Source organism: Triticum dicoccoides, chromosome 6B (assembly GCF_002162155.2).
Source record: "Triticum dicoccoides isolate Atlit2015 ecotype Zavitan chromosome 6B, WEW_v2.0, whole genome shotgun sequence".
Classification (NCBI taxonomy): Eukaryota; Viridiplantae; Streptophyta; class Magnoliopsida; order Poales; family Poaceae; genus Triticum; species Triticum dicoccoides.
The window spans coordinates 183,797,925-183,821,660 of NC_041391.1; positions in this window are offsets into that span (position 1 = coordinate 183,797,925).

Sequence of the window (23,736 nt, forward strand, 5' to 3'; positions counted from 1 at the left end):
CCAAAAGAATGTGGCGGCCTCGGTATCATCAATCTCCGTATCCAAAGCGAATCCCTCCTCCTCAAATATCTGCACAAATTTTACAACCATCATGACCTGCCCTGGGTAGAGCTGATATGGACAACATATTACATGCACAACATCCCACATGCGTCGGATCCATGTGGATCGTTCTGGTGGAAAGACGTGCTGAAACTCACACCAATATTTAGACGCATTTCCAAGGCAAATGTAAATGTGGGGGATACGGTCGTTATGTGGAAAGATCTTTGGTTGGATTCTGTGTTGGAAGAATCGCACCCTCGAGCCTTCTCCTTTGCATTGAACAAGGACATCTCTGTCAAGGATTTCTTGGGATCCACTTCCCTCCATGAAACGTTCCACCTCCCCCTCTCCATACAAGCACTTGATGAAGTCCGTGACCTGCAACAAAAAGTGCTGCACATTGGTAATCAGGAAACTCCATACACACATGACACATGGGAATATTGCTGGGGCTCGAAGGAATTCAAAGCAAACAGATACTACAAGTTCTATTTTCGGGATGTGAAGGCACACCAATCCTATCATTGGCTCTGGAAGAGCAAAGTAACACTAAAAATCAAGATGTTTGGATGGTTACTCCTCTCTGATCGACTAAATACTCGTAATATGCTCAAGAGAAGACACTATAACATCGGAGATCACCTCAGCTGCCTCTTGTGTGACCAACTAGTTGAAGAGGATGTGGAGCACATGATCTTTCAATGCCCATTTAGCAAATACAGCTGGTCCAAAATTGGGATCACGTGGGATGCATCTGGATCCAGATTGCAATGGATAAGCAAAGCCTCTAATAATTGGGATAATCCCATGTTCATGGAAATCTTCTTGCAAGCAGCCTGGAGCATATGGAAAGAAAGGAATAACTAACTCTTTATAGGCATCACTCCAACATATCATAATTGGCTTGATAGGTTCAAAAAAGACTTTGTCCTACTTCAATACAGAACCAAAGTTGATTTGAGAGACTTTATTCTCTCCTTTGTAAACAACCTCCATCCCAACTAGTTAGTCCAGGTCTCTATTTATCCACACTCCCTCCCAAAGTGGAGGATGAGATGTCTGTAAATATGGATTGTACATTGTACCTTACTTCTTAAGTAATACAAACACAGTGGGAGCCTCTCCCACTGTATAATTTCTCAAAAAAACAAGTTTCTCAGGACTTCCTAATTTGGTAGGATTTTTGGAGTTACATAAGTATTCAAGAGTTACACATTACTACAGATTGTTCTGTTTTTGACAGATTCTATTTTCTATGTATTGTTTGCTTATTTTGATGAATCTATGAGTAGTATAGGAGGGTATGAACCATAGATAAGTTGGAATACAATAGATATTACACCAATATGAATTTATAATGAGTTCACAACAGTACCTAAGTGGTGGTTTTATTTTCTTATACTAACGGAGCTTATGAGTTTTCTATTGAGTTTTGTGTTGTGAAGTTTTCAAGTTTTGGGTAAAGATTCGATGGACTATGGAATAAGGAGTGACAAGAGCCTAAGCTTGGGATGCCCAAGACACTCCAAGCTAATATTCAAGGACAACCAAGAGCCTAAGCTTGGGGATGCCCCGGAAGGCATCCCCTCTTTCATCTTCATTCATCGGTAACTTTACTTGGAGCTATATTTTTTATTCGCCACATGATATGTGTTTTGCTTGGAGCGTCGTTTTATTTTATTTTGTTTTGCTTGCTGTTTTAATAAAATACCAATATCTGAATTTCTTAAATGAGAGAGAGTCTTCACATAGTTACATAATTATTTAACTACTCATTGATCTTCACTTATATCTTTTTGGAGTAGTTTGTCATTTACTCGTGTGCTTCACTTATATCCTATGAGTAAATGGTTGAATGAGTTGAATGTCATAAATCTGAAATTATTTATGTTTCATATGCTTACCCCGTTGGGAGTAATGACTCCACATCTAAGAAGTAGAGGTAGTAAATTTATTGAAGGTTAGCAAGCATTGTATTGATCACTTGAACAATTCATGTAAGAATATTGAAGGAAGATAAATTTCACATATAAATATACTATCATAGACATATTCTATGATTGTGAGCCCCATTAATTATTTTCAAACCTGAGCAAATTAGTTGAAGTTGGACAAGGAAGACAACGTAATGAGTTATGCTTGGGTGTATTTGTATAGAAGTTATATTGTTATAGATCCTCCAACATGTGGTGCTTGCCTTTTGGAATCCTTTGCTAGCCAAAATATCTGTACTAAGCGGGAATACTGCTTGTGCATCCAAATTCCTTGAACCAAGTTTCTTCCATGAGTGTCCACCATACCTACCCATATGCGGTATTTACCTGCCGTTCCAAGTAAATTTGCATGTGCCAAACTCTAAACCTTCAAATAATAATCTGTTTTGTATGCCCTAATCGCACATGTAGCGACTAGGGGCTGTCAGTATCTTCCATGCAATGTGGGTTATTCTCAAGACGAGTGGACTCTGCTCATCATTCACGAGAAAAATGGCTGGTAACTGGGATGCCCAGTCCCATGATCAAAAGATCAAAATCAAATCAAAAATAATTGCAAACAAAACTCCCCCATAATTGATGTTAGTTGGAGGCACTCGTTGTTTTGGGCAAGCCATGGATTGACGATTGTTGGTGGAGGGGGAGTAAAAACTTTACCATTCTGTTTGGGAACCGCCTATAATGTATGTAGTATGGAAGATATTGGGAATTCTTGGTTGTTATGTTGACAATGAAAGCATACCTCTCAAAATTATTTTCATCTCTATTTGAAAATCGAGCTTTGGCACCTCTGCAAATCCCTGCTTCCCTCTGCGAAGGGCCTATCTTTTACTTTTATGCAAGAGTTAGTAGTATTCCTTCTCATTCTTACCTACTCTTTAGTCGGCAAGCATCGTGTGCTGGGGAAAGATCTAAGCATATATGGCCATGCAAATATATTTGATCATCAATTATTATTGTTGACAATTATCTATATGATAAGTGAGTTGGGAGGCGAAACACTAAGCCCCTATTTTTCTCTATGTTCGATGGATGCTATTTGTTCTAAGAATATGCTTTGAGTTGTAGCAATCATGGAAGACTATATGATAGTTGAGTATGTGGAGTTTGCTAAATCAAAGCTCTGACATAGACCCTTCCTGAAAATAAGATGAATTGCAATTGTTTGATGACTGAGAATGAAGTTTGCTAGTTTTCAAGAAAGTTTATGGTCTATGCTTTAACATGTGAATAGCTTGTTACTTGATCTTGAGAAGTTTTATGAGATGAACTATTGTTACGACATATAAAGATGCTAGAAAAGGTGATTGAAATTATCATTGATCAAACTTGTGCACCTGCTAGCATTCACACTTCATAAATTCTTTCTTTTATTATTTACCTACTCGAGGACGAGCATGAATTAAGCTTGGGGATGCTGATACGTCTCCAACGTATCTATAATTTATGAAGCATTCATGCTATTATATTATCTGTTTTGGATGTTTATGGGCTTTACTAAGCACTTTTATATTATTTTTGGGACTAACCTATTAACCGGAGGCCCAGCCCATATTGTTGTTTTCTTGCCTATTTCAGTGTTTCGAAGAAAAGGAATATCAAACGGAGTCCAAACGTAATAAAACCTTCGGGAAAGTTATTTTTGGAACGGAAGCAATCCAAGGGACTTGGAGTGCATGTAAGGGAAGCTTCAAGCTGGCCACGAGGCAGGGAGGCGCTCCCACCTCCCCTGAGCGTGCCCCCACCCTCGCGGGCCCCTCGTGACTCCCCTTATGGACTTCTTTCGCCTATATATCTCCATATACCCTAAAACCTTCGGGGAACTAGATAGATCGGGAGTTCCACCGCCGCAAGCCTCTATAGCCACCAAAAACCTCTCGGGAGCCCGTTCCGGCACCCTGCCGGAGGGGGAATCCATCACCGGTGGCCATCTTCATCATCCCGGCGATCTCCATGATGAGAAGGGAGTAGTTCACCCTCAAGGCTGAGGGTATGTACCAGTAGCTATGTGTTTGATCTCTCTCTCTCTCTCTCTCTCTCTCTCTCTCGTGTTCTTGAGGTGATACGATCTTGATGTATCGCCAGATTTGCTATTATAGTTGGATCTTATGATGTTTCTCCCCCTCTACTCTCTTGTAATGGATTGAGTTTTCCCTTTGAAGTTATCTTATCAGATTGAGTCTTTAAGGATTTGAGAACACTTGATGTATGTCTTGTCGTGCTTATCTGTGGTGACAAATGGGATATTCATGTGATCTACTTGATGTATGTTTTGGTGATCAACTTGCGGGTTCAATGAACTTATGCATAGGGATTGGCACATGTTTTCGTCTTGACTCTCCGGTAGAAAATTTGGGGCACTCTTTGAAGTACTTTGTTTTGGTTGAATAGATGAATCTGAGATTGTGTGATGCATATCGTATAATCATGCCCACGGATACTTGAGGTGACATTGGAGTATCTAGATGACATTAGGGTTTTGGTTAATTTGTGTCTTAGGGTGTTATTCTAGTACGAAATCTATGATAGATCGAACAGAAAGAATAGCTTCGTGTTATTTTACTACGGACTCTTGAATAGATCGAGCAGAAAGGATAACTTTGAGGTGGTTTCGTACCCTACCATAATCTCTTCGTTTGTTCTCCACTATTAGTGACTTTGGAGTGACTCTTTGTTGCATGTTGAGGGATAGTTATATGATCCAAGTATGTTATTATTGTTGAGAGAACTTGCACTAGTGAAAGTATGAACCTTAGGCCTTGTTTCCTACCATTGCAATACCGTTTATGCTCACTTATATCGCTTGCTACCTTGCTGTTTTTATATTTTCAGATTACAAAAACCTATATCTATCATCCATATTGCACTTGTATCACCATCTCTTCGCCGAACTAGTGCACCTATACAATTTACCATTGTATTGGGTGTATGTGGGACACAAGAGACTCTTTGTTATTTGGTTGCAGGGTTGTTTGAGAGAGACCATCTTCATCCTACGGCTCCCACGGGTTGATAAACCTTAGGTCATCTACTTGAGGGAAATTTTCTACTGTCCTAGAAACCTCTGCACTTGGAGGCCCAACAACGTCTACAAGAAGAAGGTTGCGTAGTAGACATCACTCCACACCCCTCCCGATCTACAGGACCCTGTTTCGAACATAGGAGGTCCAACAGAAGTCTATTTCCTCCGTTTTGCGGTACGCTAGACCACTCCCGATGAATAGGATCCCGTTTCGATCATGGCCTGTCGAATACAAGGCCGTTTCCTCCATTCTGCGGTATGCGAGGCCTCGTTTCCATCGGTTGTTCCGTCCAAGCCGATTGGCTCCCATGCGTTCTGTTGCCTCCCGATGAACACGACGCATTCCGTTGCCTCCTCATGAACACGATGACGACGCAGTTTCTCCGTTCCGACCCAGCCATGTACACGAGCCCAGGCCGTACATATGCGCGAGTAGGCATTCGAGACCCTACCCCATATGTATGTACGTGGCCGTATTTACTTTCTTGCACCCTGACCGTTGTACGTACGTGTACATGCTACATGCGCGCCTCTACTACGACACATGCGCGTCTACATCGACCAGTATGTACATACACGTTCGCGACCAGAATGACAATGCTACGTACGCTTCGACCAGGTGGGTCCCGACTGCCAGGCACTTCCTTGTGTGCGAAGATGTAGCTGGTGGGTCCCAGCAGCCAGGGGGCGAATCATTTTTTTGCCCGGACGCACTTCCTTGCATGTGAAGATGTAGCTGGTGGGTCCCAGCAGTCAGGGGGGAAATGTTTTTTCGTGAAATATAGTGGACCATCTGGTGGGTCCCTGCTGTCAGGTGAAGGAATAATTATTTTGCACGTAATAAGGAGCCAATTCCTTGTGGCTGCCGTGGACCCAGCTGTCAGCCTATCAACGTACAGTACTCTTCCAATGGAAGTCATTCCTTGACCACGTTGACCACGCCACGCTGAGAGCACCAGGGCGATGGACGACGGCGAGGCCTAGGAAGGGAACGACGTGAAGCCGGGGAAGACGTGGCTGTGGATGCTGCAACGTCTTGAGCTTGCGTTGGTTTTCCTTGAAGAGGAAAGGGTGATGCAGTAATAGTAGCGTAAGTATTTCCCTCAGTTTTTGAGAACCAAGGTATCAGTCCAGTAGGAGGCTCCTCAAAAGTCCCACGCACCTACACAAACAAACAAGAACTCACATACAACGCAATAAAGGTGTCCTCAATCCCTTCACGGCCACTTACGAAAGTGAGATCTGATAGAGATAATATGATAAGATAAATATTTTTGGTATTTTTATGATATAGATAGGAAAAGTAAAAGATGCAAATAAAAGTAGATTGACCCAGGGGCCATAGGTTTCACTAGTGGCTTCTCTCAAGATAGCATAAGTATTACGGTGGGTGAACAAATTACTGTCGAGCAATTGATAGAAAAGCGAATAATTATGAGATTATCTAGGCATGATCATGTATATAGGCATCACATCAGTGACAAGTAGACCGAAATGATTCTGCATCTACTACTATTACTCCACACATCGACCGCTATCCAGCATGCATCTAGAGTATTAAGTTCATAAAGAACAGAGTAACGCATTAAGAAAGATGACATGATGTAGAGGGATAAACTCATGCAATATGATATAAACCCCATCTTTTTATCCGGATGGCAACAATACAATATGTGCCTTGCTGCCTCTGCTATCACTAGGAAAGGACACCGCAAGATTGAACCCAAAGCTAAGCACTTCTCCCATTGCAAGAAAGGTCAATCTAGTAGGCCAAACCAAACTGATAATTCGAAGAGACTTGCAAAGATAACTTAATCACACATAAAAGAATTCAGAGGAGATTCAAATATTTCTCATAGATAAACTTGATCATAAACCCACAATTCATCGGATCTCGACAAACACATCGCAAAAAGAGTTACATCGAATAGATCTCTAAGAAGATCAAGGAGAACTTTGTATTGAGATTCAAAGAGAGAGAAGAAGCCATCTAGCTAATAACTATGGACCCGAAGGTCTATGGTAAACTACCCACAACTCATCAGAAGGGCCTTGGAGATGATGTAGAGGCCCTCCGTGATTGATTCCCCCTCCGGTGGAGCACCGGCGAAGGCTCCAAGATGGGATCTCGTGGATACAGAAGGTTACGGTGGTGGAAATAGTTTTTCGTGGCCGCTTCTGATGTTTTCAGGGTACATGGGTATATATAGGAGGAAGAAGTAGGTCGGTGGACGCTCAAGGGGCCCACGAGGGTGGGGGGCGTGCTCACCTGTAGGAGGCACTCCGGGCACCCTCGTGGTCGCCTCGCTTGTTTCTTGACTTCCACTCCAAGTCCTCTAGATCACGTTTGTTCCAAAAAGATCGCTTCCGAAGGTTTCATTCTGTTTGGACTCTGTTTGATATTCCTTTTCTTAGAAACACTGAAATAGGCAAAAAAACAGCAATTCGGGCTGGGCCTCCGGTTAGTAAGTTAGTCCCAAAAATGATATAAATGTGTAAAGTTAATCCCATAAACATCCAAAAAGGGTAATATAATAGCATGGAACAATCAAAAATTATAGATACGTTGGAGACGTATCAAGCATCCCAAGCTTAATTCATGCTCGTCCTCGAGTAGGTAAATGATAAAAACAGAATTTTTGGTGTGGAATTCTACCTAGCATAATTCTCAATGTAATTTTCTTTATTGTGGCATGAATGTTCAGATCCAAATGATTCAAAATAAAAGTTCATATTGACATAAAAAATAGTAATACTTCAAGCATACTAATCAAAGCAATCATGTCTTCTCAAAATAACATGGCTAAAGAAAGTTCATCCCTACAAAATCATATAGTTAGGTCATGCTTCAGTTTCATCACACAAAAATGCTCCCATCTTGCACACCCCCGATGACAAGACAAGCAATTGTTTTGTACTTAAATAATCTCAAACTTTTTGAACTTTCACGCAATACATGGGCGTGAGCCATGGATATAGCACTATGGGTGGCATAGAGTATGATGATGGAGGTTGTGTGGAGAAGACAAAAAAAGGAGAAAGTCTCACATTGATGAGGATGATCAACGGGCTATGGAGATGCCCATCAATTGATGTCAACATGAGGAGTAGGTATTGCCATGCAATGGATGCACTAGAGCTATAAATATATGAAAGCTCAACAACTAGTGGGTGTGCATCCAACTTGCTTGCTCACGAAGACCTAGGGCATTTTGAGGAAGCCCATCATAGGAATATACAAGCCAAGTTCTATAACGAAAAATTCCCACTAGTATATGAAAGTGACAACATATGAGACTCTCTATATGAAGAACATGGTGCTACTTTGAAGCACAAGTGTGGAAAAAGATAGTAGCATTGCCCCCTTTTTTTATTCTCTCTTTTTTTGGGCCTTCCTTTTTTTATTTGGCCTTTCTTTTTTTATTTTTTTATTTGGCCTTTTTTTATTTGGGGACAATGCTCTAATAATTATGATCATCACACTTCTATTTATTTACAACTCATGAATTACAACTTAATACTAGAACAAGATATGACTCTATATGAATGCCTCCGGCGGTGTACCGGGATGGGCAATGAATCAAGAGTGACTTGTATGAGAAATTATGCATGGTGGCTTTGCCACAAATACGATGTCAACTACATGATCATCCAAGGCAATATGACAATGATGATGTGTGTCATGATGATGAACGCAACGGTACAAAGTTGCATGGCAATATATCTCGGAGTGGCTATGGAAATGCCATAATAGGTAGGTATGGTGGCTGTTTTGAGGAAGATATAAGGAGGTTTATGTGTGATAGAGCGTATCGTATCACGGGGTTTGGATGCACCGGTGAAGTTTGCACCAACTCTCAAGGTGGGAAAGGGCAATGCACGGCACCAAACAGGCTAGCAATGATGGAAGGGGGAGAGTGCGTATAATCCATGGACTCAACATTAGTCATAAAGAACTCATATACTTATTGCAACAATCTACAAGTCATCAAAAACCATGCACTATGCGCATGCTCCTAGGGGGATAGATTGGTAGGAAAAGACCATCGCTCGTCCCCGACCGCCACTCATAAGGATGCACAATCTAAGAACACCTCATGTTTCAAATTTGTTACACAACTTTTACCATACGTGCATGCTACGAGACTTGCAAACTTCAACACAAGCATTTTTTAAATTCATAATCACCCAACTATCATGACTCTAATATCACTACCCCCATATCTCAAAACATATATCAAGTATCAAATTGATAATAGCATCCAATTCACTTCCTATGATAGTTTTTATTATACCCAACTTGGATGCCCATCATTATAGGACCAATTTTATAAGCATAGCAAATACCATGCTGTCCTAAGAGATTCTCAAAAGAATATAAGTGAAGCATGAGAGATTAACAATTTCTACAAAATTAAGCCACCGCCGTGCTCTAAAAGATATAAGTGAAGCACTAGAGCAAAAGTATCTAGCTCAAAAGATATAAGTGAAGCACATAGAGTATTCAAATAAATTCCAATCAACTGGGTTTTTTCCCAAAAGGTGGGTAAATCAAGGATGATTGTGGTAAACTAAAAAGCAAAGACTAATATCATACAAGACGCTCCAAGCAAAACACATATCATGTGGCGAATAAAAATATAGCTCCAAGTAAAGTTACCGATAGACGAAGACGAAAGAGGGGATGCCTTCCAGGGCATCCCCAAGCTTAGGCTTTTGGTTATCCTTGAATATATTGGGGTTCCTTTGGCATCCCCAAGCTTAGGCTCTTGCCACTCCTTATTCCATAATCCATCAAATCTTTACCCAAAACTTGAAAACTTCACAACACAAAACTCAACAGGAAATCTCATAAGCTCCGTTAGTGCAAGAAAGGAAAATCACCACATAAGGTACTGTAATGAACTCATTCTTTATTTATATTGGTGTTAAACCTACTGTATTCTAACTTCTCTATGGTTCATACCCCTACATACTAGCCATAGATGCATCAAAATTAGCAAACAACACACGAAAAGCAGAATCTGTCAAAAACATAACAGTCTGTTGCAATATGTAACTCTCGAATACTTCTGGAACTCTAAAAATCCTACCAAAATAGGATGTCCTGGGAAGTTTGTCTATTGATCTGCAGCGAAAAGAATCAATGCAGAAGCACGTTCTGTGAATTACTAAAATTATTTTCGTGGGTGCAAAGTTTCTGTTTTTCAGCAGAATCAAATTAACTATCACCATAGGTTATCCTATAGGTTCTACTTGGCACAAACACTAATTAAAACATGAAAACACCTCTAAAGAGAAGGTAGATGGAAAACTTATTACTAAACAGAAGCAAAAAACAAAAAAACTAAAATAAAATTGGGTTGCCTCTCAACTAGCGCTATCGTTTAACGCCCCTAGCTAGGCATAAAAGCGAGGATAGATCTAAGTAGTGCCATCTTTGCCACTCAATTCATAAGTAGCTCGCATGATAGATTCATAAGGTAATTTAACTTTCTTTCTTGGAAAGTGCTCCATGCCTTTCCTTAATGTAAATTGGAATCTAATATTCCCTTCTATCATATCAATAATCGCACCAATCGTTCTAAGGAAAGGTCTACCAAGAATAATAGGACATCAAAGATTGCAATCTATATCAAGAACATTAAAATCTACGGGTACCAAATTCCTATTTGCAACAATAATAACATCATTGATCCTTCCCATAGGTTTTTAATGGTGGAATCCGCAAGGTGCAAATTTAAAGAGCAATCATCAAGATCATGGAAACCTAGAATATCACATAAAGTTTTCGGAATTGTGGAAACACTAGCACCCAAATCACATAAAGCATAACACTCATGATCTTTAATTTTAATCTTTATAGTAGGTTCACACTCATCATTAAGTTCTCTAGGTATAGAAACTTCCAAATTAAGTTTTTCATCATAAGATTGCATCAAGGCATCAACAATATGTCTGGTAAAGCTTTATTTTGGCTATAAGCATGCGGAGAATTCAACACGGATTGCAACAAGGAAATACAATCTACTAAAGAAAAATTATCATAATTAAATTCCTTGAAATCCAAGATAGTGTGTTCAATGCTATTTAAAGTCTTGACCTCTCCAATCCCACTTTTACCAAATTTAGCATCAAGATCTAAAAACTCCGAATCATTGGGACGCCTTTTAACTAAAGTTGACTCATCTCCAGTCCCATCATTATTAAGATTCATATTGCAAAAAAAGATTTAATAGGGGACACATCAATAAATTTTAGATCTTCATCATTATTTTCATGGAAACTAGAAGAACACACTTTTACAAAGCAATCTTTCTTAGCACGCAATCTAGCGGTTCTTTATTTGCACTGATCAATGGAAATTCTCATAGCTTTGAGAGACTCATTGATATCATGCTTAGGAGGAGTAGATCTAAGTTTCAAAGAATCAACATCAAGCAAAAGTCTATCAATGTTCCTAGCCAAATCATCAACTTTAAGCAATTTTTCTTCAAGCAAGGCATTAAAATTCTTTTGAGAGATCATAAATTCTTTAACGCTATTCTCAAAATCAGAGGGCATCTTATTAAAATTACCATAAGAATTATTGTAGGAATTTCCATAATTTTTAGAGGAATTACTAGGGAACGGTCTAGCATTAAAGTTTCCTCTATAAGCATTGTTACCAAAATTACTCCTACCAACAAAATTCACATCCATAGATGAATTATTATTTTCAATCAAAGTAGACAAAGGCATATCATTGGGATCAATATAAGCACTCTTAGCAAACAATTTCATAAGTTCATCCATCTTTCCACTCAAAACATTAATTTCTTCTATTGCATGTACTTTTTTACTAGTAGATCTTTCGGTGTGCCATTGAGAATAATTAGCCATAATGTTATCAAGGAGTTTAGTAGCTTCTACCAAGGTGATTTCCATAAACTTGCCTCCCGCGGCCGAGTCTAAAAGATTTCTAGAAGCAAAATTTAATCCGGCATAAAAATTTTGTATGATCATCCATAAATTCAAACCATGAGTAGGGCAATTGTGAATCATCAATTTCATTATTTCCCAAGATTGGGAAACATGCTCATGATCAAGTTGTTTGAAATTTATAATATCATTCCTAAGAGAGATGATCTTAGCGAGAGGAAAATACTTAGAGATAAAAGCTTCTTTGCACTTATTCCATGAATCAATGCTATTCTTAGGCAAAGACGAAACCAAACTTTAGCACGATCTCTAAGTGAAAACGGAAATAACTTCAATTTAACAATATCATTATCCATGTCTTTCTTCTTTTGCATCTCACACAAATCAACAAAGTTATTTAGATGGGTAGCGGCATCTTCACTAGGAAGGCCGGAGAATTGATCTTTCATAACAAGATTCAGCAAAGCAGCATTGATTTCACAAGACTCAACATCATTAAGAGGAGCAATCGGAGTACTAAGGAAATCATTATTATTGGTATTGGAAAAGTGACACAATTTGGTATTATCTTGCGCCATCGTGACAAGTAATCCAACACACAAGCAAACAAAAAGGCAAGCGAAAGAGAGAGGAGATTGGGAAAGAGAGGGCGAATAAAACGGCAAGGGTGAAGTGGGGGAGAGGAAAACGAGAGGCAAATGGCAAATAATGTAATGCGAGGGAGATGAGTTTGTGATGGGTACTTGATATGTCTTGACTTGAGCGAAGACCTCCCCGGCAACGGCGCCAGAAATCGTTCTTGCTACGTATTGAGCTTGCGTTGGTTTTCCATGAAGAGGAAAGGGTGATGCAGCAATAGTAGCGTAAGTATTTCCCTCAATTTTTGAAAACCAAGGTATCAATCCAGTAGGAGGCTCCTCAAAAGTCCCACTCACCTACACAAACAAACAAGAACTCGCAACCAACGCAATAAAGGGGTTGTCAATCCCTTCACGGCCACTTTCAAAAGTGAGATCTGATAGAGATAATATGATAAGATAAATATTTTTGGTATTTTTATGATATAGATAGGAAAAGTAAAAGATGCAAATAAAAGTAGATTGAAAGCTTATATGATAAGAGATAGACCCGGGGGCCATAGGTTTCACTAGTGGCTTCTCTCACGATAGCATAAGTATTACGGTGGGTGAACAAATTACTGTCGAGCAATTGATAGAAAAGTGAATAATTATGATATTATGTAGGCATGATCATGTATATAGGCATCACGTCCGAGACAAGTAGACCGAAATGATTCTGCATCTACTACTATTACTCCACACACCGACCGCTATGCAACATGCATCTAGAGTATTAAGTTCATAAACAACGGAGTAACGCATTAAGAAAGATGACATGATGTAGAGGGATAAACTTGTGCGATATGATATAAACCCCATCTTTTTCCCCAATAGAAACAATACAATACGTGCCTTGATGCCCCTGCTATCACTGGGGAAGGACACCGCAAGATTGAACCCAAAGCTAAGAACTTCTCCCATTGCAAGAAAGATCAATCTAGTAGGCCAAACCAAACTGATAATTCGAAGAGACTTGCAAAGATAACTTAATCACACATAAAAGAATTCAGAGGAGATTCAAATATTTCTCATAGATAAACTTGATCATAAACCCACAATTCCTCGGATCTCGACAAACACATTACAAAAAGAGTTACATCGAATAGATCTCCAAGAAGATCAAGGAGACCTTTGTATTGAGATTCAAAGAGAGAGAAGAAGCCATCAAGCTAATAACTATGGACCCGAAGGTCTGTGGTAAACTACTCACAACTCTTCGGAAGGGCCATGGAGATGATGTAGAGGCCCTCCATGATCGGTTCCCCCTCCGGCGGAGCGCTGGCAAAGGCTCCAAGATGGGATCTCGCGGATATAGAAGGTTACGGTGGTGGAAATAGTTTTTTGTGGTCACTTATGATGTTTTCAGGGTTCATGGGTATATATAGGACGAAGAAGTAGGTTGGTGGACGCTCGAGGGGCCCACGAGGGTGGGGGGCACGCTAGGCACCCTCGTGGCCGCCTCGCTTGTTTCTTGACTTCCACTCCAAGTCCTCTCGATCACGTTTGTTCCAAAAAGATCGCTTCCGAAGGTTCCATTCCGTTTGGACTCTGTTTGATATTCCTTTTCTTCGAAACACCGAAATAGGCAAAAAAACAACAATTCGGGCTGGGCCTGCGGTTAGTAGGTTAGTCCCAAAAATGATATAAAAGTGTAAAGTAAAGCCCATAAACATCCAAAATGGGTAATATAATAGCATGGAACAAACTAAAATTATAGATACGTTGGAGACATATCAGATGCCCACGCGTAGATGAGTATGAGGGTTCACTCGTTCGGCTGCGGTATGAGGTTGCCGTCACCGCAGAATAACAGGGGGTGTGGGTGAGTAGAGGAATGGCTTGGCCAGCGGTCGGAGTAGTAGGCGGCGGTGAGGCCTTTGCAGCATCACAGCCGGCCGCGGGAGGCAGGAGCACGTGGCACGACCGACGCTGGTTTGGGCGGCTGGAGCAAGAAGACCAGAGGTTGAAGAAGCACTAGGGCCGTTGGATGGACATCGTACGTTCACTGGAGCTAGAATCGTTCATATTGACTAAGTTGACAAAGCCCTTCATCCCCGTCAACTTGGTTGGCCCACAAGTCAGCCTCCCACTATGGTGGTTCCCAGCTAGCAGGAGGTACTCAGTTTTTTGTGCGTAATAAGGAGGCACTTCCTTGCATGCGAAGACATAGCTGGTGGGCCCGACCTGTCAGCGGGAGGAACACCTTTTCACAAAATACAGAGGCCCTCCGTTGGGTCCCAGCTGTTAGGTGGAGGAATCATTATTTTGCGCGTAATAAGGAGGCATTTCCTTGCGTATGGCCGTGGACCCAGCTGTCAGCCTCTCCACAGACAGTCTACTTCCGATGGTGTCATTCGTTTACCATGTTGACCACTCCGCGCCGAGCGCATCCAAGGTGGTGGACGACGGCAAGGCCCTGGATAGCAACGAGCCGGAGATGGGAAGACATGGGAGTAGAGTCGCAGACGGAGAGGTGTATGAGGGTTAACTGGTTCTGGTGCGGTGTGGTTCAGCAGTCGGTGGATAAGAACAGGAGGTGTGGAGGGGTGGAGGGATGGCCTGGCCAACGGTGGAGTAGCGCTTCACAGCGAAGCATGCTAAGCAGAGCTACTAGCAGCAGGAGGCGGGAGGTGGTCCAGACGACGCTGGAGGAAGAATACGAGAGATTGAAGATGGATGCCAGTCGTTGGATGTAAATCCAACGGCTAATGATGTCAGAATCATTTGTTGACTAAGTTGACAGCGACTTGCATTGGCTTCGAACTATTGGCCCACATTTCAGCCTCTAAAAATGTGGCACGTATTCAACCCATTTTTTCAGAATTTACAGTCTTTTTTTGCGGGGTAGAATTTACAGTCAAGTTGATCTTTTTTTTGAATTATAGTCCATTAGCTAGGCTGGGTGAACAAATAATGTAGCGTCCATGCGGCCCATTTATTCTTTCCTAAGAAATTACAAGCCATTTGCACTTTCTCGAAATACACGATTTTGCTGGGCTGATTCTAATTATAATGTTGGGTTGGGCTAGCAATGTTATCACAAAATAAACAGGGGCTGAGCATTTCGTTATAAATATATTTAAATAATAAGTGATTTATTATTAAATTCATCCTTAAATCTTACCAAGCTTTTCTACACAATCACTAGGATTTTTGTGCAAAAAAATCCAGGATTTAATTGTTAAGAAATTATTTTTATAAGTTAATAAGATGTGGGATGTTGTTTTCTTACATATGTAAGTATCTGTTAAATATATGATGACAATAACAATAATATATAATAACATTTACAATAATTTATATATATATATATAATATAGTTAGAAGGGAAACATGAGTTGGACCAGGCGTTCCTATTCTTATATAGAAAAATAGAACAAACCTCTGCATTTTCTTCAAAAAAAGACATAAATTGGGCTGGCGATGTTTCAGGAAAAATAAAACCTCGGATGGGAGGTCCATAGGCCGGTCGATACATGACGGCCCTCAAGAAAATACAAATCGGCATGTCATGGGCTGCGCATGTTAAAAAAGAAAGCCTAGACGGGCGGCCCAAAACCCAGCTGATACTTGGTGCCCAAGTGATAATATATGATACCTTCCAGCTCCCCGGTTTCGTTGTGAAGTTATCTCCTATAGTAACTACGTTGAAGCACCTAAAAAAATGTAACTATGTTGACAAAACCGTGGGCCCCAACGTCAGTATAGCATTAGGAGGAAGTATTTTTTCGATGAGGCCACTTGCTTGCGTACGACCATAGACCTAGTGGGTCGACTGTCCGCCTCTCCATGTATAGTCCTCTCTAGATTCCTCTCGTTTGTTCTGCATGTTCACAACGGCAGACAGCGGCGTCGCGGCGAGCGCACCAAGGCGCAGGAGGGGATCCGACCACCTGAGTAAGTGCCTTATTACACTACTAGAAAAACCCCTACTAATGGCGCACCTAGTATGGCTATTAATGGCGCATGTGTGGTGCGCCATTAATAGCACGCCATTAGTAATTTTTACTAATGGCGCACCACCTGGTGCGCCATTAGTATCTGGTATACTAATGGCGCACCGCGGGTACGCCATTAGTATAGGCCAGGGTGTGCCATTAGTATGCCTCCCAGGGGCCATGTATACCCAGGTGCTTTGGCGTACTAATGGCGCACCACCACTGGATGCGCCATTAGTAACCGCGGCATACTAATGGTGCACTACCCAGTGATGCGCCATTAGTATGCACTGTCATACTAATGGCGCACTGTCATGTGATGCGCCATTAGTATGAATATTAGGTTTTTTTTTGTTTTTTATTTTCTGTTTTTTGCACAGGTTACAAAATGTATAATTTGAAAAAATATAGACAGCACACATCAACAACAGATTCATCGAATACAATAGAAGATTAGTCTTTGAATACAATTCATCATATTAGTCTCCGAATACAATTCATCATATTAGTCTCTGAATTGAAAAGACCGAACAAAGATAGAACATTATATTACAAGTCTCGAGACCGCGAGTAGCGAGTTTGTCTTCACATTACAAGTCGATATCGATCATCTAAACTACCATCACATAGAAGAGAGCTGCGGTCATCACGATGAGCATCATCACGATGAAACTCGTCTTCATCCGGTTCCTCCAACGCTCCCTCCCCTCTCCCGCTAGATAGCGGGCGTATCTAGATTCGGCCTCGGCCCTAGTGGTGTACCCTTTGTAACTGTTACCGCTGAATCGGTGAACCTGTCTCCGACACTCCTCCCAGTCATCGTAGACTCCGGGAACCTTACCCTTGTACACGACATACGTCGGCATCGCTATGCACTAGCCAAACGAAACGTTAGTACCAGTTCACAGACAATACATAAGCAATATATAAGTATGCAACAGAACGATCGGAAGAGAAAAGCAAGACATTAATAGCATCGATTACATCTAAGTTGAACGACTCTCGAAACCAAAGAGACATACTACAAGTTCATTAAAGTTTAATTACAACATGAGCCAATCGATGTTTCAGAACTAGACACAGCATCACTGCTTTCGACTCGACTCAAGGGACCGAAGCGTGGATGAAGCCGCCGTCTATCATGGGAGTCATGAAATAACGGTCGTTGTCAGCCTGCATTTGTAGCATTGTGTTGATGTCACTGTTGGACGGTTGATTGTTGAGGTAGAACTGCCCCGAGGTACGAAGGACATCTTGATGGATGATTTCCGCAAACTCCGACTGGATGCGAAAGAATTCTTGTCGGAGGTCCGCGTCCTAGATTGCCGACACGCTCTTTGCCCAATCTTTGAGTTTACTCGGTAGCAGAAGTTGATGATGGTCCCGACGATCGCCCGCATGTGATGGATGGCGTAGTAGGCACCCTTCTGACCGCCAGGCGGCTTCTTGACGCAGCAGAACGTCGTATTGTGGGAGAACATGTGCTTGCCGTACTTACGAATAGGCCTGGTGAAGGTGCCTCCAGATTTGGCGTAGCCGGGGAGAACATCATCAAGAACCTTCTTGACATTTGTGTAGTCTACGTTCGACTGACGGTCCGGGTCGAAATACGTGGCCATGGAATATTTGGGGCTTAGGAGGATGAGCGTGCAACCTGTGTCACTGCAGAAAACACGGAATGTTAAAAGAAAAACGATCGAAATGTAAGAATTCATATGTTACGGGCCGGTTGAGGGGAGGACTTACTCGGGAAAGTAAGGCACGAGGAAGTTATCCTTATCTTGGTTTGCCAGAATGACGCCTTCGAGGTAAGAACTCGCGACTTGCCGGTCCCCGGCGCTGCCCAAGATCTTGGCACACATGTAGAAGGGGTCGACTATCATGATGTCCGGGGTCTTGTCGCGAATGATCCGCATCTCCATACTCAGCGAAAATAGCCGAACGAAGGTGTAGTGCAGCGGATGAAGGTTCAACATAGCGTGGATGTCATCAAAACGCAGGACGATCGTACGCCCGATGGAGTTATCCACAAAGCCCTTGCCCTCTGGCACCTTGGCCGCGAAAACCGGGTATGCCACATCCTTCTCTCTGAGATGCCGCTTCTCCAAAGCAAGAACACTGTCATGCAGACTCCGCATAGCACCGGTTGCAGCATTGAGCATATTTGTCGGTAGCATCGCCCTACCCGCCACATGCACCCTCCTCGAGATATCCTGCGGTGAAGGTGGCCCATCTTGAGCACGGATCATACTCGGTGCCGGCTGGCTCGCACCCTTCTTAGTCTTTCTTTTGCGTGCCTTCTTCTTCTCCTGTAATGGGACCGAGTTCTGCTCACAGACCGCCTTCTTGAGTGTGTTGGGGCTGATAATATTTCGCACCTCGCCTATCTGAGGCTCGGTGAAGTCGGCAGCTGGAGGCGTCTCCTGAGAGCTGAACGCCAGACGGCGCCTGTTGCAACTAGGCTTCTCCGCGGTACCAGCTAGATCACACACGTCTTTTGTTGGGTTTGGTTCTTGAGAAGGAGGCCCCATGAAGTCGCCATCGTACCCATGATCGGCAAAGTATTGATCGACGTTGCCAATTGTATCATCGTCGTCGTCGTCGTCGTTCTGATCCTGTGCCATATGCATGTTTCGATCCAGTGGCATAGGGATGTCCGGCACCGTTACGGCGGTCTTGCCATGGGGCCGACTTGGCACCGGCACGACTGGCGGTGTTGCCTTTGGGGTGGTGTCCCCCGCCCCCAAACGAATCTGGCTCTTCGGCCAAAGCAGGGGCCAGCTCAGGCAGGCGCTGAGGGTCATCACGTCTTCATCGTCGGCCCCGACGGGTCGAATCGGAGGTAACAAGTCGTCGCAGCCTGGCAGCACCCGAACCAGTTGAACCCTAAACAAGTTGGGTGGCATTTGGGTACCGTGGAACAAGGGGTTGCCCGGTTGAACGATTTTGCCCTTAGCGACATCGACCAACTCGTTGTTCACGAAGTGGAGGAGAGTGCATGGAATGTCGGCGGCGCCCTGCGAAAACATGTAGGGCGTCAGGGATGCCCAGTCAAAGGCAAGGAGATGAAGTCCTCGGCCGAGAGAGGCTTAATTAGTTACCGTGATGATGGCGTCGAGCTCGGCTAATGTCGACGCACCGCCAACGGCGGGCGTGCAGTTGATGGAGGGGCCGCTTGCTGAAGAGGTGCCGGCCGGCGTACACCCGGGTGCATTAAGCTCCCGTGCCGGCGTCGGAGACACCAATGCCGCCTCCGCCGGAGGCACCAATGACCTTCTCTCCAGCGTAGCTCAACTCCCAGATCACCTCGATCCTGTCGTAGTATCTTTCCTTGTCGTTACCGGTGTAGGATTCCATCGTTACCCCGGAGTTCTGATAACCATCGCTCTTCATGTCCTTGGCCTCGGTGTAGAATGTGTAGCCGTTGATATCGTACGCCTCATAGGTCATCAGGTTGTGCTCGGCGCCCTGTGACAAGGTGAATATGAGTTGTTCTTCCACGGAAGAATCCTCATGTAAAGGGTACGACAGAAGCTTCTGCTTGAACCAACGCGTGAAACATGAGTTGTGCTCTTTGAGTATATCTCCGTCCGTCCTCTGTTGGCCTCGGTCATTGTACGTCTTCTTAATAAAGGTTTTGTGCTCTACCACCCAAGGATCGACCACGTCTATGTGTTGTAGCGCGACTAGGTTTGCTCTTTCAAAGTCGGCGAGTCGACCCTCGAAGTCGACATGCATTTCGCGGCGACCCTCACGGTGACCCCATCCAGCGAGCCTGCCGAGGTGCCTGTTGACGGGCAGACCAACGGGGTTCTCGATGCCTAGATAATTCGTGCAGTAGGAGATGCACTCTTCGGTCAGAAAGCCCCTGCCTATGCTTCCTTCTGGACGTGACATGTTGCGAACTTATCCTTTGATGACACCATTCATCCTTTCGAACGGCATCATGCTGTGCAGGAACGTCGGCCCGAGTTGGATGATATCCTCCACTATATGGACCAGCAGATGCACCATAACATCGAAGAATGCGGGCGGGAAGTACATCTCAAGCTCGCATAGTATCACCACGATCTCTTCCTGTAGCCTTCTGAGTTGCCTCACGCCAATCGACTTCCGAGAGATGACGTCGAAGAAGTTGCATAGGCCAAATAGCGTTTCACGGACGTGCACGTCCATGATCCCACGGATTGCAACTGGAAGTATCTGCATCATCAGCACATGACAGTCGCGAGACTTCATCCCGCTGAACTTCTGCTTCGCTGGGTCTAGGTATCTGCTTATCTTCCCCGCGTAACCGTAAGGAAGTTTTACTCCTAGGAGGCAGGTGAAAAACTGCTCGATCTCCTCCTGACTTAGAGTGAAGCACGCGGGAGGGTAGTCATTTCCGGTCTTCTTGGCCTTTTTGCCTTTGCGACGACTTTCTGTGTCCTGCTTCGCCTCATCATCATCATCATCATCATCATCATCATCATCATCATCATCATCATCATATATAGCGTGAAGCTCCTGCCTGATGCCCATTGATTTCAAGTCTGCACTTGCTTTTGGCCCATCTTTGGTCCTCTCTGGCATGTTGAGCAGGGTACCAAGCAGACTCTCGCACACGTTCTTCGTGATATGCATGACATCAAGGCTGTGAGGCACACGGTGGATCTTCCAGTACGGCAAGTCCCAGAAAACAGACCTCGTTTTCCATACCTTCAGCAGTGGCTCTGGCGCCTTTCGCTTCTTTCCCGGCTCTGGCGCCTTTTGCTTCTTTCCCGGTAGTGGGCAGTCTTTCCAATTTTTCAACAGCTTGTCTATTTCCTCGCCGCTCCTCGTACACGGGCGTTTTCGGGGTTCGGTTTCACCATTGAACAGATCCTTGCGTTTCCTCCACGGGTCATCGTCGCGAAGCCACCTTCGATGTCCCATGAACACGGTTTTCGAAGACCCGGGATCTCTATCTAGCTGGCGATACGTTGTGTCATTCATGCACCTTACGCATCCAGAAAATCCGTGGACTACCTGCCCCGCAAGATATCCGTAACCGAGATAGTCGTGCACCGTCGTGAGCAGTGCGGCTCTCATAGGGAAATATTCTTTCTCTGCGGCGTCCCATGTATTGGCTGGCGTTTTCCATAGCATGTCAAGCTCCTCTTTCAGCAGCCCCAGATACAGATTGATGTCGTTCCCTGGTTGTTTCGGCCCTTCAATTAGCATACTCATGTGAATGTACTTCCTCTTCATGCACAACCAGGGGGGAAGGTTGTACATCCACACAAACACAGGCCAGGTGCTATGTGTGCTTCTCTGGCTGCCAAACGGATTGACTCCATCGGTGCTCGCGCCCAGCACGATGTTCCTTGGATCGTTCCCAAATTCTGGGTATTCGAAGTTCAACGCTTGCCACTGGCTCGCATCCTTAGGGTGACTCAGCATCTTGTCTTTTTTATCTATCTCCGGATCATTTGCGTCATCTTCTCGCTTCTTCTCCTCCCTATCCGCGTGCCAACGCAGGAGCTTTGCTACCTTAGGATCTGCGAAATACCGCTGTAGACGAGGAGTGATCGGAAAGTACCACACCACTTTTTGAGGAGCTTTCTTCCTCTTCTTGTATCGAGTGACACCGCACACCGGACATATGGTAGACTCCGCGTGCTCGTCCCGATAAATGATGCAATTGTTCATGCACACATGGTATTTCACGTGCGGTAAATCCAGAGGACACACGATTTTCTTCGCCTCCTCCAAACTGGTCGGGCACTTGTTCCCCTTGGGAAGACGTTCGTGCTAGAATGACATGTTCTCGTCGAAGCATGCGTCGGTCATTTTGTGTTTTACCTTCATCTCCAGAGCCATGAGCGTTACTTTCAGGCGGGTATCCTCGGGCCTGCATCCTTCATACAATGGAGTAACCGCGTCTAACTCAAGTTGATCCATCTTGGCTTTCTCTCGGGCGGCAGCTCTTGCGTTATCCGTCTGCTTGAGAAGCAGCTCTTGAATATGAGGGTCCTGCACCCAGCCCATCGATGGTCCAGCGTCGTCTGCTCCGCTGGCATCATCATCATGTCCTGCATCTTCTACATGATGACTGTGTACAGCATCACCGTCGTGATCATCTCCTGGGGATTCTTCGTCTTCTCGCCCCCCCGAGCCGCGGTGGTTGTCTTGCTGCCCTTCCTCATTTCTTGCCCGGCCCCCATGGACGACTTCGTAGTCATCTTCATCACCTTGCCACCGATAGCCATCCATGAAACCACGCAAGAGCAGGTGGTCCCGCACCTACCCGGAATCCGGGTCCGCAATAAGGCTATTCAGCTTGCATCTTCGACACGGACATCTTATCTCCGTCTCGTTCTTTTGAAGCATCTCGGCCTTCGCGGACCTCAAAAACCTATTCACGATGCCTTCGGTCATCGTGCGGACCATGGTCGCCTGCGGGGTAGAGCAAAACGATATTTTAGAACCAAGAAAAAATTTGGCATGACTTTCCCTAAAAATAGGACCAAAAAGAATGCTTAATGCCAAAATTCTCGCCGAAACGGAAATGAATCAACATTCCGACAAAATATTGGCAACTATCGCATTTCAAATACCGGTACACCTCCAAACACAAACACATATGCAACACCACAAACATATGCAACACCACGAACATACATAGATCTAGCTAGGCCATAAAAAGTGCATGTGCACATTGTTGTAGGGAGAACAACATAAATATAGCTTCCCCCCTTACTTACCTAGCAAAACAAGGTAACTTAACCACTTAATTTGAATGAATCTATGGTGGAAATGAGGTGAAAAAGAGGAGGCACCCGAGACAAGGAGGAGGCGGTGGAGAGAATGAAGTGGGGAGAAAGTGAGTGTGGGAGGAGAGGCTGTCCAAAATATCTTGTTGCTGCCCACTTACTAATGGCGCACCAGCAACAAATGCGCCATTAGTAATCCAGGTTACTAATGGCGCACCCCCTGGTGGTGCGCCATTAGTATTTTTGCAAAAAAAGGAATAAAAACAATAATAAAAAAAATAACATTAGTGGCGCACCTTCTAGCTGGTGCGCCATTACTAGTTACAACTAGTAATGGCGCACCACCAGCGGATGCGCCATTAGTATGTTTGGACAGGCGCACTAGTTCGAAAAAAAATTTGGTACTAATGGCGCACCGTTGGCAGGGTGCGCCATTAATAGTTTCAACACTAATGGCGCATC